Source organism: Tursiops truncatus, chromosome X, assembly GCF_011762595.2.
Source record: "Tursiops truncatus isolate mTurTru1 chromosome X, mTurTru1.mat.Y, whole genome shotgun sequence".
Lineage (NCBI taxonomy): Eukaryota > Metazoa > Chordata > Mammalia > Artiodactyla > Delphinidae > Tursiops > Tursiops truncatus.
This window is the reverse complement of record NC_047055.1, coordinates 124,766,774-124,784,829: the sequence shown is the minus strand read 5'-3', so window position 1 is coordinate 124,784,829 and position 18,056 is coordinate 124,766,774. Positions and strand designations below refer to the sequence as shown.

At 40.6% G+C, this 18,056-nt stretch overlaps 1 long non-coding RNA gene across 1 annotated transcript in view; it reads right to left on the bottom strand.

Moving 5' to 3' along the window:
• LOC117310137 (uncharacterized) overlaps positions 1-18,056 on the bottom strand; it is a 241,051-nt gene that overhangs the window by 77,340 nt on the left and 145,655 nt on the right. The window contains exon 4 of the long non-coding RNA XR_004524382.2: positions 13,459-13,546. This is a non-coding gene — a long non-coding RNA (uncharacterized lncRNA). The remainder of the gene's footprint in view (positions 1-13,458; positions 13,547-18,056) is intronic.

The following is an 18,056-nucleotide window of genomic DNA, read 5'->3' as shown; positions in this document are numbered from 1 at the left end:
GCTTCCAGCTGGAGCCGGAAGCCCACAGGGCAGCAGTCAGGAAGGGAAGAGGAGCCCCAGGTGGGAGGGATGGGAAGCAGGCTGAGCCCACAAGCGCTAGTGGAACCACTCAAGAGTGGACCGACGCTGGTCATGATTGCCGCCTCGACCCTGGCGATGAGGGCTTCCTGCAGAACGCGGGGCCCCTCCCCAGGGAGCTGACAGACATCCACGCCTGACCTGTGACTTGGAGAAGCTGCGGGGGGAGCCGGAGAAAGTGGAGGACTTGCAGACCCAGCTGCTGCTTCACACCAACACGGTGAGTCAGTAGATCAGAGACAATGGGGGTGACCCGCAAAATGGCGGCTGCTTCCCTCGCACCCTCCTGATTCCCTCCCCCCACCCCCAAGGATGATCTCCTTTGTGGTGATTCATACAGGAGAGGGATTTCTGGGAAATGCCACTGAGCAAAGTCAAGATGACACATTACAAAGGCAAGCCTGCCTTCTCCTGTTTCTCTGAGCTCATGTAGCATTCAATAACCAGCACCTTGCCTCTTGAGACTGGAGACTCAGAACTTACATAAACCCAAACTTCCTGCTGCAAGAACACCGACCTTTCAGAATACAGACAAGAGAAAATGCCCAAGTAAGTGTCCTCCTATAGCACCCTGTTTTCCCAACCCATGTGTCCAGTTCTTTCTGATCACCTGAGGTAGTACCTTGCACTCATGTCTCCTCTAAATCCATAAGTATCCTACATCTGGATGTTGTTGTTTTATAACCACTGAATTGGAATTATAAAGATGTTATGGAGATGGCAGGATGAAGCTTTACATGCAAAAGGATTCAAGGCAGAAAGTGACTGGGTAACTCTGGGACAAGAATCTGAACGAACAGATACATGTACATGTATAACTGAATCACCTCGTTGTATGCCTGAAACTAACACAACACTGTTAATCAACTATAGTCCAGTATAAAATAAAAAGTTAAAAAAATAAATTAAATAAATAAAAATAAGTTAAAAAATAAATAAAAAAAAAAGAAAGTGACTGGGTAATTAAAATGCTACCCCTAGTTCTTCCCACATTTGGATTATACCATCACGGTTGGGAAACCTCACTATTCTGTCCTGCCCTCCTGGGAAACACATGAAATACACTCAGTTTCAACTGCTATACATTGAATTTCAAACAGCAAATCTTAGAGGATGTGCTCTCCTGAATCCACCAAATGTTGGAGTTTCTGGACACTAACCTGATTCTTCCATCAGATCATTTAACATTTCCCTTTTAAGTACATGTTCATCCTTTTTCCACACAAACACAAAAAAACCCTTTCCTTTTTTCTTTTGTTAGAGAGTAGCTGGAGGGTTGGTGATTAGTCTATGTATTTAGTAGCAAGTATCATTAGAATTCTGAATTAAAAATAAGATTAATGATTTAATTTCAGGCTTGTCGAGATGACTCATTTAAAAAAAATACGGATGTGATATAATGCGATAAAAGATGTAAGCATAATTTATTGATAAAACCATTACGACCGGAATGAGAGAGCTATTTGTCTACATAATGGTTCCTGAAACCACAGACAGTACTCTCCCATTATATCGCTGCAGCATTTGTAATTCCGTTTTGGATTTACCTTGTTTTGTTTTTAACAACCATATGTGGTACTTATGAAGTGGCAGCCACTGGTCCAAATGTCTTACAAACAGCGCTCACAGTTGCCTTACAAGGCAGTTTTACTGCTACTCCTACACTACGCATAAGAAAATGCAGGCGTGGAGAGCTTTGGGAAGTTCCCCAGGGGAACACAGCAGGTGAGTCTGGGAGCCATGATACAAACCCACAGATTCTGGACCCTGAGTCTACAACAGCCTCCTAACCCTGCCTCCACATTCCTTCTCTAAAACCAAGGGAAACTGGGCCTGAAGACAGTAGCAAATACATCATTGCATCTGGGAAAGTAGCCAGGTGGCAATACTATTGGTGTCAAAAATGCTCTCAAATACAGAAAGTCAATAATCCTCATAGCCAGATCAAATGTTACAGAGATCTTCTCCTAACGAGGAATGATATTACTTGGGGTGTAGAAAGTTAAGACTTCTACTTCTTGGAGAGTTACTTTCCCAACAGAAACAAAAAGTAAAGCAGTGGCTTTCAGGACACTGGATATCAACGAATGGGTAACAGTGATTCCAGAAAGATGGGGAATCAATGAGATGAGCGCTCTGATGGTGAAGCTGCTGCAGTGAGAGGGATTCTAGGTCGTGGTGCAAGGAGGAGATCCAGGCAGAACCCAGCAGACGCCGTGATTTGAGGGGACGGACCCGAGAGTTTAGAGAGAACGAGGCAATGAGAGTTGCCAGGATAGAGTTTGCAGGAGAAGCGAGAGCTGCACAGAGAACCCCAAAGGATTGCAGGGTCCCCCCGCCGGGTATTTAGCAGATGACTGACGAGCGAACACATATGACTAACACATTGCATGCACAGGACCCACGGATGGGGATATGCCCCTCCAAAAGGACTCGGCAGAACGCTGCTCAGTGCTCACAGAGGACCACGAATACTGCCTGTCCCCATCCGCTGGAAGGAAAAAAATCCCGCAAACCATAAGACATTGCAGAGTGCTGAGGAAGGTGCAGCCTTGGTAAGAAGGAAATCATTCACCATAGCCTGAGCACTGCTCAGGGTCTGCCTGCCAAACATGCCAAGCAAGACTTGAAGAGCTCAATCTCCCTCCAGATAGCTTAACTACAGCCCAGCATAAAACCGAACATTTTTATAGGAATAATAATTACTCAACTCCAAAGCGGTAAAATCTACAATGTTCTATCAACACATTCAAACATTTGAGAATTTGAAGTATAGCAACAGAAGCTATCCAAAATGAAAAACAGCTGGCCCTTGAACAACCTGAGTGGGAACTGTTTGGGGGCCACTTATAAGGGGATTTTTTTTTCAATAAATAGTACAGTGCTACATGATGTTCGGTGGATTGAATCAGCAGATGCAGAACAATGGAGATGGACAGCCAATTATAAAGTTCTAGGGGGTTACCCAGGAGTCAGTGCCCCTAACCCTCAAGTTCTTTAAAGGTCAACTGTACATAGACAGAAAAAAAAGCATAAAGTAACTGTAGTACAGCATCAAGTATCCTTATATATTGGTGTCTGGAATACACAAAGGGAAGAGAAGAGGACTGAAAAATCATTTGAATAAATAATGACCAGAAAATTTCAAAACTTAAAAAAAGCTAGAAGCCTATATAGATCCAAGAATCTCAACAAACTCTGAGTGCAAGAAACGAGAAAAATGTTACCAAGACACATGAACAAATTGCTCAAAACCAGTGACAAAGTCTTCACAAGCACCAGAGGAAAGAAGCATGTTTTGTATAAAGGATAAAGATCAGAACAACTTTAGACTTCTTAAATATGTAACAAACATATCTAAGGTACTAAAAAACCACAACAAAACCAGTCACGTACAGTTCTACACCCAGCAAAAATAGCTTTAAGTCAAACAACGGTGGAGAAAAGACATATATATAAATCCAGAAAGAATTCATGACCAGCAGACCAGCACTACAATAAATGTCCAAAGAATTCCTTCAGGCATAAGAAAAACGATATTAGATGGACATCTGCATTTACATAAAAGAGTGAAGAACACAACAGTAGCTCCTTGCTAAACCTATACTTTTTTTCTTATTTAAATATCTTTAAAAATAACTGATGGTTTACATAATTCAAAAAGACACATGCCTCCCAACATTCACTGCAGCGCTATTTACAATAGCCAGGTCATGGAAGCAACCTAAGTGTCCACTGACAGATGAATGGATATATGGAATATATGGATAAATATTCCATATATACAATGGAATATTACTCAGCCCTAAAAAGGAATGAAATTGCGTCATTTGTAGAGACGTGGATGGACCTAGAGACTGTCATACAGAGTGAAGTAAGTCAGAAAGAGGAAAACGAATATCGTATATTAATACATATATGTGGAATCTTGTAAAATGGTACAGATGAACCAGTTTGCAAAGCAGAAATAGAGACACAGATGTAGAGAACAAATGTACGGACACCAAGGGGGGAAAGGGGGGGTGGGATGAATTGGAAGATTGGGATGGACATATATACACTAATATGTATAAAACAGGTAACTAATGAGAACCTGCTGTAGAGCACAGGGAACTCCACTTCGCGGTACAGCAGAAACACCACACAGGTAAACAACTATACCCCAGTTTTTAAAAAATGATGGTTTAAACCAAAATGATAGGAATGTACTGTGAAGTTCATAATGCATGTAAAACTGAAACATGACAACAATACTATACGCTGCCGTATACGACGGGAAAGAGGAAAAGATACTGTTGTACAAAACTGGACAGAGCACAGAACAGGAGACTACAGACCAATATTCCTCATACACATAGAGTCAGAAGTTCTAAATGCATGTTTAGCAAACTGTATTAAAACAGGGTACAAAGGATAATATATCGTGACCAAGGAGGATCATTTCAAAAATGTGTGTTTTAACATTCAAAATCAATGTCTATTAACTAGTTAAAAAAGAAAAAAAGATCATCTTAATATTTTCAAAAAAATTTGCTGAAATTCAAAATGTAGTCCTAATTTTTTTAATTATGCTCAAAAAAAAGAAGGGCGGGCGGGCTTCCCTGGTGGCGCAGTGGTTGAGAGTCCGCCTGCCGATGCAGGGGACACGGGTTCGTGCCCCGGTCCGGGAAGATCCCACATGCCGCGCAGCGGCTGGGCCCGTGAGCCATGGCCGCTGAGCCTGCGCGTCCGGAGCCTGTGCTCCGCAACGGGAGAGACCACAACAGTGAGAGGCCCGCATACTGCAAAAAAATAAATAAATAAAAGAAGAAGGGCAAGTGCTCCACACAATAAAAGGCATCTACATAAAACATACAACTAATAGCGTTCTTAATGGTGGATTCTTCGCCCATAAAATCAGAAACAAGCCAACTATGTTTGCTCTCAACACTTTTTTTTTTTTTTTGGATTCCCAGTTTTAATTTTTTTAAGATGTTCAGGTCCAGTGAGTAACGTTTCACCAAAAGGAAACAGTCTTTTCTGAGTCTTAACTGACCGAAACAGAAGAAGCACAGGGAAGGGGATCTATGGGGACAAAATATGCAAGAAGATGTGAAGAGGTTCTGTTACCTGGCTAAGCACTGCCCTGATAAGCTACAGGGGAGAACTGATGAGGTCATGGGAGGGAAAAAAAATCTTACTAATAATTCCGAAGCTGTCAGCACAGAGACTGTCACTACCATATACAGAGAAAGTATGCAGACATGATATAGTAATTTCTGGGTGAATGACCAGACCACATAGCTCTGGGTATTCTAAAACGTGAAGGCAACTGTTGTCACAGCATTCTTGAAGTGAAAACTCATGGGATGTTGCCCTGTTCGGGTGGTGTTAACAGAGGATGAAACGGGAATAACAACTCCAGAAAGTCCCCCATGGTCCGAATGACGGCAGCGCCTGTGAAATTTTCCAGTCTATGGCTCAGCCATGGGGTCGTTGTATTGAACCTTTGTTTTGAAAGCATCCAGCCTTGGATGTGAAATGATGGATCTCCTTAGATTTTAAGCCCCCGACACTTTATTCTATTAATACATATTCATTTTCCTTTTCTCCCTCCAGTAGCATTTTCTCATCAATCCCGGCTGAAGTCACAGCTGTGAAAGCCCTTTATCCGTTACTGTTCATCTCTACACGATTCTGTGCATCCTTACAAAATTATGAAATTATTGAAGACTGAGTCTGAACCTTCTGTTTGGTGTTTTTGTTTTAACATCTTTATTGGAGTATAATTGCTTTACATTGTTGGGTTAGTTGCTACTGTATAACAAAGTGAATCAGCTATACATATACATATATCCCCATATCCCCTCCCTCTTGCATCTCCCCCAACCCTCCCCATCCCACACCTCTAGATGGTCACAAAGCACTGAGCTGTTGTCCCTGAGACACATCACTTTTCTGTCTGGATAATCTGTCCATTGGTATAAGTGGAGTGTTAAAGTCCCCTACTATGACTGTGTTACTATCGATTTCCCCTTTTATGGCTGTTAGCATTTGCCTATGTATTGAGGCGCTCCTATGTTGGGTGCATATATATTTACAACTGTTATACCTTCTTCTTTGATTGATCCCTTGATCATTATGTAGTGTCCTTCTCTGTCTCTTGTAATAGTCTTTATTTTAAAGTCTGTTTTGTCTGATATGAGAATTGCTGCTCCAGCTTTGATTTCCATTTGCATGCAATATCTTTTTCCATCCCCTCACTTTCAGTCTGTATGCATCCCTAGGTCTGAAGTGGGTCTCGTGTAGACAGCATATATACGGATTTTGTTTTTATATCCATTCAGCCAGTCTGTCTTTTAGTTGGAGCATTTAATCCATTTACATTTAAGGTAATTATCGATACGTATGTTCTTATTACCATTTTCTTAATTGTTTTGGGTTTGTTATTGTAGGTCTTTTGCTCCTCTTGTGTTTCCTGCCTAGAGAAGTTCCTTTAGCGTTTTTTGTAAAGCTGGTTTGGTGGTGCTGAATTCTCTTAGCTTTTGCTTGTCTGTAAAGGTTTTAATTTTTCTGTCAAATGTTAATGACATCTTTGCTGGGTAGAGTAATCTTGGTTGTAGGTTTTTCTCTTTCATCGCTTTAAATACGTCCTGCCAGTCCCTTCTGGCTTGCAGAGTTTCTGCTGAAAGATCAGCTGTTAACCTTATGGGGATTCCCTTGTGTGTTATTTGTTGCTTTTCCCTTGCTGCTTTTAATATTTGTTCTTTGTATTTAATTTTTGATAGTTTGATTAATATGTGTCTTGGTGTGTTTCTCCTTGGATTTATCCTGTATTGGACTCTCTGCACCTCCTAGACCTGATTAACTATTTCCTTTCCCATATTAGGGAAGTTTTCAACTATAATCTCTTCAAATATTTTCTCAGTCCCTTTCTTTTTCTCTTCTTCTTCTGGGACCCGTATAATGCGAATGTTGGTATGTTTAATGTTGTCCCAGAGGTCTCTGAGGCTGTCCTCAGTTCTTTTCATTCTTTTTTCTTTATTCTGCTCTGCAGTAGTTATTTCCACTATTTTATCTTCCAGGTCACTTATCTGTTCTTCTGCATCAGTTATTCTGCTATTGATCCCATCTAGAGAATTTTTAATTTCATTTATTGTGTTGTTCATCACTGTTTGTTTGCTCTTTAGTTCTTCTAGGTCCTTGTTAAACGTTTCTTGTATTTTCTCCATTCTATTTCCAAGATTTTGGATCATCTTTACTATCATTCTTCTGAATTCTTTTTCAGGTAGACTGCCTATTTCCTCTTCATTTGTTTGGTCTGGTTGGTTTTTACTTTGCTCCTTCATCTGCTGTGTATTTCTGTCTTCTCATTTTGCTTAACTTACTGTGTTTGGGCTCTCCTTTTCTCAGGCTGCAGGTTCATAGTTCCCATTGTTTTTGGTGTCTGCCCCAAGTGGGTAAGGTTGGTTCAGTGGTTTGTGTAGGCTTCCTGGTGGAAGGAACTAGTGCCTGTGTTCTGGTGGATGAGGCTGGATCTTATCTTTCTGGTGGGCGGGGCCGCATCTGGTGGTGTGTTCTGAGGTGTCTGTGAACTTATTATGATTTTAGGCCGCCTCTCTGCTAATGGGTGGGGTTGTGGTCCTGTCTTGCTAGCTGTTGGCATGGGGTGTCCAGCCCTGGAGCTTGCTGGTTGTTTGGTGGAGCTGGGTCTTAGCGTTGAGTCAGAGATCCCTGGGAGAGCTCTTGCCAACTGATATTACGAGGGGCTGGGAGGTCTCTGGTGGTCCAATGTCCTGAACTCGGCCCTCCCACCTCCGAGACTCAGGCCTGACACCCAGCTGGAGCACCAAGACCTTGCCGGCCACACGGCTGTACAGAATGCCCCATCAGGTCACCTCAGGATGTGATCCAACTACATATCTGGCCAGCCACTGAAGTATCAAGAAGTCATCGGTGCCCTTGAAACAACGTGTCCACTGTCCAAGAACAGGACCGGAGGGACTGCACTTGATGCCTGCTCTCCAAGGAGGCCAGTCTTTTTTTTTTCCTTTGTGCTTAGTGTAGTTTCACTTGCTCATAGGGTGCCGAGTGCAGAGGCCTTGCACCTTGCACTCTTCAGACCAGGGTTTCTCGTGTGAAATGGCTGCGTCTGACACTTCGGCTCAGCAGACAGTGTGCGGAAGCACTCTCAGCCCTTCTATTCACCAATGCACTGAAGATTCTACCCAGTAAAACAAGGAAGAAAAGTTTTTAAACCTCCAGATTGGAAAGGAAGAACTAAAACTGCATTTGCAGATGACATGATCATCTGTGTAGAAAATCCAATGGTATATACACAACTACTAGAACTATTATGTGCATTTAGCATGGTTGTAAGATAAAAGATCAATACCTAAATTATATTTCTATATACTAGCAATGAACACTCAAAAACTGAAATGAAAAATACAACCTCAGTTACAACAGCATCAAATGTATGAAATACTTTGGGATAATTCGGACAAAGGTGTGCAAGACCTGTGTACTGAAAATTTCAGAAAAATTGCTGAGAGAATTTGAAGAACACCTAAAGAAATGAAAAGGTTACTCTGTTCATGGGTTGGAACATTCTGTATTGCCAAGATGTCAGCTCTCCCCAGATCAATCTATAGATTCAACACAATCCTAGTCAAAATCTCAGCAGGATATCTTTTTGTCAAAATTGGTAAACTTATTCTAAAACTTGTATGTAAATTTAAAGAACCTAGAGTAACTAAAAACAAAACAAAAAAACTTGACAAAGAAGAACCAATTTGGAGGTCTCTCACTACCTGGTTTCAAGACTTATTCAAGCTATAAAAACCAGGACAGAATAATATTGGCATTAAGACAGAGAAACAAATCAACAGAACAGGTACTTGAGGAAAAGACGTGCACATATATGGCAAACTTCCCTTCTATACACACACGCACACGCACACACACACACAGAGTCAACACGTGAGGTCATCGGGAGCAGGGGTTTGGGGCGCACACCACTAGATCATCTTTCAGCTCCCATGTAGACTCAATGACCAATACTGTTTCCAGCTAAGCCTTCATTCCTTCTCGGCAAAGAATATGATGTGGCCATTTCTACCTGAGGACAAAACCAATCCACTGTCTTGGATGTTGACCAGCCCAGATGTCATTTTACGGGTGAGAAAACAGGTCACTGGTAATTGGGGATCATCAGAGGTTGATTCAGAACAAGAAATCCGTCCCTTAATTCCAATCCAGTGTCCTGTAGATGACGGGCCAGAGGACAGAATAACTCAAAACCCAGTAGGACAGGTGCAAAATATGGTGCAGATAAATAGAAACAGCTAAATTGTCCAAAATTAGCCTGGTACCATGGGACACTTTTATTTGACCTACCTTTAAATTTGCTGGCTTAAGACATTTATGATCTAATAAGCACCTTTAACAAGAATGAAACTAGGAAGGCTAATCGTATTTTTTCTGAAAAAAATACCCAACTGAAAATGTGCTCTTTCATATTCTTATTGGTTTATCCTACTATCTAAGCAATTTTCCAATTCTGTAAGTCATAAGCGTAAAAAGATTAGCTTGTTTTTATAAATGTATTTTTCCTTATTGGGTACATGCCATCAATATGTTCTAAAATGATGTGTCTAGGGACTTCCCTGGTGGTGCAGTGGTTAAGACTCTGCGCTTCCACTGCACGTGGTGGGTACAGGTTCAATCCCTAGTTGGGGAAGTAAGATCCCACATGCTGTGCAGCATGACCCCCAATTTTTTTTAAAAATGACGTGTCTAGATCAAATACAATTAATATCATTCTATAAAAGAAATTAAGATATATTTATAAAATGAAAATACAGCCATTCTATGGCTTCCCTGGTGGCACGGTGGTTAAGAATCCGGCTGCCCATGCAGGGAACATGGGTTTGAGCCCTGGTCCAGGAAGATCCCACATGCCATGGAGCAACTGAGCCCATGCACCACAACTACTGAGCCCACGTGCTGCAACTACTGAGCCCGTGTGCTGCAACTACTGAAGCCCACTCACCTAGAGCCCGTACTCCACAACAAGTGAAGCCACCGCAATGAGAAGCTCGCGCGCCGCAATGAAGAGTAGTCCCCACTCGCCGCAACCAGAGAAAGCCCGTGTGCAGCAACATAGACCCAACTCGGCCAAAAATAAATAAATGAATTAGTTAAATTAATTTTTAAAAAAAGAAGGTATGGCCATTCTATATGTTAATGACAATTCATTAATGATATACATCCATTTGTAATATTTTCAGAATAAAATTCAGTCTCAATTTTTTTTACAGTAAAGAAAACTGAAAAGACTAGGAAGTAGTACAAAATAGGCATCCTGGTTTTTTAGGGTCTGCTTTTTTAAAACCCTAAAATATTTTCCTGTTCCTTATAAATCTCTTTAAATAAAAAGAAAATATTTTGGGGTTTGATCAGTGGCACTCCATTAGTCAGGATTTTACTGCATTTACGCATTCCTAATCATTGTCAACAGAAAATTTATCAGAAAGCTTTTAATGATCCATTGACTGGGACAATTAAAAATAAGAATGAAAGCATCTTAATTGCAAAGGAATTTTCAAAATTATTTACTAACAATTCGTGATCAATTTTACCTATGGTGATAAACTAATGAGAGCTTTTAAGAGAGTACATTTTACAGCGAAAACCATACTCTACATCTCTCTTACACATTTAAAAATTCTCGTGAAATATCTGTTCTAGACATATGGGCTACTTGGAGACAGAATGTTTGGCTAAATATGTACTTCTTCTTCATTACAGTTCAGATGAGGTTATTACTTGATATAATACATATAAATTGGCAACAGGGGACGACATGAGACGGCACGTCCTTCCTCCTGAGATTAACTGAACGTTAAGTTACCTTTTGGTTTGACAGTGGAATAGAGTATCAGCAAGCCTTCTAATTCTCTATCATGTCTTCGTTTGTTTCTAAGAGACAATCCTAAAACATTTCCACCTAAAGCCCTAATGCTCATTCTGTTCAATGACAGAGGAGAAAATTTAACAGCCTGTGTCATTAGTAATTAAGAAATCAAGGTACTGCTGTTCCTTTGTACAGTGCAAATATAGAACACGGATGTGTATTCCCGTGAATGTATACAAATGCATTCAGAGGGACGTCAGTGGACTGAAGAGTGCTTGGGTGGGCTGATGCCTCTGAAGTTTTTTTTTTAAGCTTCCAAGTTCAACAGCGGTTTTGGACCTAAAGGGTCCCAGCAATTCTGATTGTTTTCATTACAAAAGCATGTTTTATCCAATCATCATGGAAAGCAACATGGAGGCTCCTCAGAAAACCTAAAAATATATGTACTATATGATCCAGCAATTCCACTACTCGGGAATATACCCAAAGGAAATGAAAACAGTTACTTCCAAGAGATCTATGCACTTCCCTGTTCACTGCAGCATTATTCACAGTAGCCAAGATATGGAAACAACCCAACTGCCCATCAGCAGATGAATAAAGAAAGAAGATCCTGTATATATAAACTATGGGATGTTATTCAGTCAAGAGAAAAGAAGATATCCTGCCATTTGTGACAACACAGGTGGTCTTCAAGTACATTATGCTTAGTGAGATACGTCAGACAGAGAAAGACAAGTATGGTATGAGTAATCTTATACGTGGGATCTAAAAATGTCAGACTCGTAAAACATCAGAGAGTACAATGGCAGCTCTCGGGGGATGGGGTTGGGGGATAAGATCGATGTTCTTTAAGGTTACGAACCTGCAATGAGCAGTCAATAAGCCACAGAGATTTAATGTTCAGTATAATAAACATAGACAACAGTACTGTATTATAATTATGTAACGTGATAAATATCACTACAGTGGCAATCACAGTACATTATATAAATGTATCAAAGCAACAAGTTGTACACTTTAAATGTACACAATGTTTTACGTCAAATATATTCAATAAAAAAAATGCTGTGAAGAAAAAAGAAAGCACGTTTTTATACTGAAAAGTAAGATCTATGAGGGGGGTGGAGTTACACTGGATATTAGAATATACAAAAGCTTTATAATGATGATGATGTTGAAATGGCACAAAAAAACAAAGAATGGAATAGAATGGAGGAGAAAATAAGAGAAATAGACCCAAGGATATACAGAAATCTACTATTGGATGAAGCCAGATCTCAAATCATTTGGGGAATAATGGATGTTTTAATGAATGGCTATATTGTAAATGTCTGCAGCCATTTGAGAGAAGATAAAAATTAGATTCATTCCTTACACCATACCCAAGAATGAATCCCCAGTGGACCCAAGATCTAAATGTTAAAAAGAAATGAAACCACAAAAGTACTAGAAGAAAAAGTGGGAAAATTCTTTTCTGAGCTGGGTGCAGGGAAATGGCTTTCTTAACAATGATGCAAAGCCCAGATTTAATAAAAGAAGGGATTGATAAATTTGACTACATCAAAAAAAAAACAACCTTCACATGGTATAAAATTCCATAAATAAAATCAAAAACAAAGACGAATGAGGAGAAAATATTTTCACTATTTATTACAGATAAAGGACTAACACTCCTAATATACTAAGATATTGAAGAGCAAAAATAAAACAAATGGGGCAAAATATCACGGTAGATAAATCTGGACAGAAGGTATGCTGATTGTAGCATTCTCACAACTTTCGACTAATGTCAAGCTACAAAAAAAAGAAGGCTTCTTTTAAAAAAAATTATGGTTTCCCTAGGAATAGTTTGTTCTTAGCACACAGTACACACTCAACAAATGTGTCTTAAATCAGTATCGTAAAATGAATAAAACTTATATAGAATTTAGATTTATATAAAATTGAGTTGGAATGTACATATCATAAACTGGTCTTCAATAATGATTCCATTTAATTTTTTAAAGCTTGTGTTTATAAAGGAATGTCTATTTGCATATTATCATATGGATGAGAATCAGAGCTAAGAGTCCTTGTAGTCTCAAGTTATCCTTTACATGTTAGTAACTGTCAGAGTCTCCGATGTTCTGACGAGGGGATGGACTGACGAGGGAATGGACTGAGGTCTGAACTCCCCGTAGGGAGTGAAGACCCAGCCGTGACTGGAGTCCCTTTTACTGCACGTTACTTTCCCAAGTTTCCCATGACACTTCATATCTAAGGAGCCATCAGGAGTATGTCAGCATCAATTACACACAAAGACGACGGAAGCGCTGTCTCACCAACAACCATCAGCATCATCACTGAACGTCCTAGTTTACGGTCTTAATTGGTCATCACCAGAGGCTTTGCCCATCACTGTAGCCACCCTTCAACTGGGTCCTCTTTCCCTTTTGCCATCATCACTTTAGTAAAATACGGGTGAATATGATGAAACTTACCCAGGCAGCCAGGAACTTCTCAAGGCTTGGTAGAACTAGAGGTGCATGGGGAAAGAACTGCAGTGTTTGTGGGTAACACCAAGGCTTTCTAAAGAAAGAGAGAAAGCAAGAGAGAAACAAACGGGAGTTAGAACTATTCATGGAAGAGGGAGAAAGGACAAAAAGAGAGAGAAACTGGAATTTAGTCACATGGAAACATTCTATAATTATCAGTCATATATCACCCAGAATCCATTCAGAGATGCACAATGAATAAAGTAAGATAACTTCATTGTCTCGCTTCTTAAACACTCTCTTATCAAATATTACTTTGGAAACACCCAGCATCTCCTTTTCAAGACTTCTGCAGCTGTGACATTCCTTCTCTGATAAGCATTAGGGGAGTGGAGTAAGATTCTTTGTTGCCTAGTTTTATACGTTTTAGCTAAAAACCACAGCAGACAACTTGGAGTTTTACATATTTGGATCTTCTCCTCAAATGCTGGACATGCTTTGTCTTTGGAGAAGCGTCATCTTCCAGAAAAAGAGAGGCTTAAAGGCCAACCCATGGAACTGCCGACACCTGGAATTCTGGCTGCGAGCCGGGGCATGCGGAGGAGTTTGCCAGACCGGGGCGGGGGGGGGGGGGAGCTCAATGACCACACTGGGGTTCTGTGGAAATACTGTTGTCTTGGAATTTCCTGGGATCAGGATGTGCTGGCGAGTTCTGCTACTTCTACTTTTCTGCTTGTAGTGAGAATTTTCATCAGCTGTTCACATCTCCTGTCTTCATTTGACAGCACTGTTGTTTCCTTGGATTTTTCTTCCTGTTCTCGGCATCTTGTGAACACAGCTTCTAGATCTAGATCACTTTCTACGGTGACTGTTCTAAAATGTGGTCTTTTCAATGGATGACGGTGGTGGGGTGGTAGCATTTGGGAAGGGGAATCAATTTTCCCTCCTTGTTCCGTTTTCCCCTAGATGGCCATGCCTTTAAGGGAACGTTAGTTTGATTATCTCCCCAAGGCAAGGCTGCTCTGCAGCTGCGACACCTGCACTCCTTTCTCTGAAGCCTGTTCCCTCTCATCACGTTTTGGGGGCCACAAAGACCCATGCTCAGTACTAGGGTGCTTATAATTTTTATGATGTATATAATGTTTATGTAAAACCTTTATTTTATAATTTACATAGCATTCATATAAAATGTAAAATCTTTGTTTTGTAATTTATATCATATTCACACAAAATGGAATGGTTATAATGTATGCCTTACTGTTTATAACTACGTTGTGGGTTTTCAATCCACATTATGGACTGAAGAATTTTAATGGGAGTGGAAGTAACACACTCTCAAATTCCAAATTCTTTGACAGAACTGTGAATTTTCTTTTCATTTCAGAGTCAATAAAACCTCTCATCTTATTGAAAACTGAAGCTAGTAGGGTACAGTGCTTGGGAATCAATACAATTCATTTTTGATTCAAAATGAAAAGTGAAAAACAAACATCGGTGAATTCCGGCATGAGATTATGAGCGTGCAATCGCAGAGCTTATTAGCTAAGAAGAGCAAGAAATTTAATAAATAAAATGAGAATGATTTATTATCATCCATCCTTTGGGAGAAGTGTGGAAGTAAGAAACGTATAAAAAAAATAGGCAAATGTGAAGGGACTTCAAAGAAACAGCAGCCAACTCCACAGCTGTGCTACCGTAACAATGTACACAGCATAATACAAGAGACGCAGAATCGGTATTTTTCACGTGAGACATTCCACTAATATTTGAGTTCCAATATTTTGACAACTGCCAGTGTTGGCAGGTGCCTATAAAACTAGAATAAATGTTGTCGTAATACGTTGTTGAAATTTTACATTTATTTTTTCACAAACGGGAATTATGTTTTGGTGTTTTCCGAACAGACAGACAAATGTTCACCATCCGAAGAACGAAGACACGGCTATGCTACAGAGAGTACTGACCTGGAAGACACGACAGCAACTCCAACCACTGAGGCTCTTTGCCTTAATACCTCTGGCTCGTCCAGTGAACAGTACACAGATCAATGGTCCTGCCTGATCACCTCCCCATCATAAGCTTCACATGCTGACTCTTCTTGCTCTCACCTACCTTCCCTACTCAAATAGATTCCCGCGTATCTGAATTCTAAAATGCATTCCTAGTTCACGTACCCAGGGCGTTCTATAATAAAATCAATAACCCTCAGACGCACATACATCTATAGTAAGTATCGTACCCAGCACAGCCAATCTGTACCATCCTTGATAAATAACAAGTGCTGGCTTAGTATTCAAGAAAAAAAGCAGGTACGTTTCTATGATTGCACCTCTTAACATTGTAGAGAACTCTTCACCTCTAGAATATGACTTCACGGAAGAATCCCTGACCAATCTCTCAGGTGCTATTTTGTCGCCACGTCTGCTCTGCAGCAGGGGGTGCAAACTGAGAGGCATCTACCCCCGGTTGTAACCGTGAAAGTCACTCTCAGGAGAATATTCAGTTTTCGGGAAAATAAATGTGGAAGATACAGACACTGGAAAAACGACCAACATTTACTTTAAGCTGCAACTGCTCTTATTCTGCAAGAAGTCATTTATGTGAAAGAGCCCTGTAGCTTTCCCACATTTCCAGGAATTATTCTTCGCTGAGACAACTCCCTCAGAGGCTGGGGAAGTTTGCTTTTATCGCACCTCCCTACAAGCATCAGCTCAACAAAATAATTTCTACAGGTCACATGAAGTATGTTCTTAGCCTAAGTGAATGAGAGCTCATTACATTGTAAGATGATTTCAATAATCTGTAAGGCCCCTTGGGTTAAATGGCCATGCCCAGCTATGTTGTAGATTTGGGGGCGAATAAATTATTTGGGGGGAAAATGGAGTTGTCATGGGAACCAATGGCTTGAAATAATATCAATATAGTCCCGCCTAGCCTGCACATGAAGGTCAAATAGAGATTTAGTTCAGGGATTCTCTGCTCAGAGCAGTAACAGGAATTGACAGAACCACATGTAAGTGGAAGAACCCAAAATCAGGAGGATGAAGATGTGGTCCTATTCCTACTTCTGTTATTTCTTACAGGAAAAAAAAAAATCCCATTTTTCAGATAAGCCAACTCATTTTGTAACTCCACACCCTCCCCACTTAATTATTTCTCCTCCAACTTTCCCATCTTCTTCCAGTGCCACTCAAGCCCCTGCCCCAACAATTTCCTCTGGAGCTCAGTTTTTAAATATCACCCCTCCATCCAGACGCTGCTAACCTACTCCAGGGATGCCTAGATGCTCCTTCCTTTTGATCTGTCCTGTTTTATTGTGTCCACTGCACTGCCTTTTATTTTAATTTTACATCTCTGCCATTCTGGGTATGTGTGTGTGTATGAGGAACATTTATTTATGCAGTAAGACGACATACAAAAGAAAACAAGAAAAGGATGAACACAGGATTGAGGACAGCCGCTTCCCTGGATAGAGGAAGAGAAGGAGGTGGGGTGGGGAACCAGATAACAGCATGTAGGTTATTTTTAAGGTTCCGTTTTTGTGTGGTTGCCTCTTTGACGACTATAAACACACAAAGAAATACATGAGCCATTTCTAGACTAATGATGAGACTGGTCGTGAGTCAAGACTCATGTTTCCATATGTTTTTGGAACTGAGGTCCAAAAAACAGAAGGTGTTACATTTACGTCATCTTTATGTATTTTCTACTTTCCCATTGGGCAAAGCTCTTCGAAGATATATGACAAAATTCTTAGTTCCTGTGTTAATGTGGGCTAACACTGCATTTCCTCATCTGTCAAATGGGCAAAATCACAGTATCTAGTTCATAAAGATGTTGTAAGGATTAAATATATTAGTAGAGGAGACGGTTCTAGAGAAAGACCTGACACAGAGTGGACACTGAAGTAAAGTTAGCTCTTGTTCATGGGATTATTAAATGAATTCTGTTCCTGTCGTCATTTAACCCGAATTCTGGCGGGAGACGCGCATCTACTTTGGCTCAGGGGTCCTGGAATGTCAAAGTTACATGTGGTACCATTCTCTTGGTCTCTCTTTCCTTGACGGTCACGACATGTCAGCTGTAGCTCCAGCCATGTCTCCATCGCAGGCAGGAAGAAGGGAAAAGGAGAGAATAAAAGGGAGAAGTCAGCTAAATCCAGTTCAGGTCAAGGCACCCTTGTGGAAGCCAAAGCAATGATACCACCTAGCTTCAAGGGAAGATACACCATGCAGTCCTCTTCTACTGGGAGACATTACCACTCAGAACAAAGTAAGAGGACCACTCAGTTTGAGAGAAAGGACAATGAACGTTGGGCAGGCCACTTTCAAGAGCTCCCCGACTTCCACTCCTATCTAACCAGGCTCGTTTTATCCTGTCCAGCCCCACTGAAGAGAAGTTATAGACCAACTAAGCTTTGTTCTCTTCACCTGCAATGAAGACCATGTCTTCTACAGCAAGCACTAGGTTGTGTTATTGGTAGAACTATAAAATTCTACCAAAATGCTCTGGTAGAACTATAAAATTATGGACATGTTCTGTTGTACTCAGCATTTACGTAAGTCCCAACTTATTCTGCAACTGAGCTTCCTTGACACCCAACT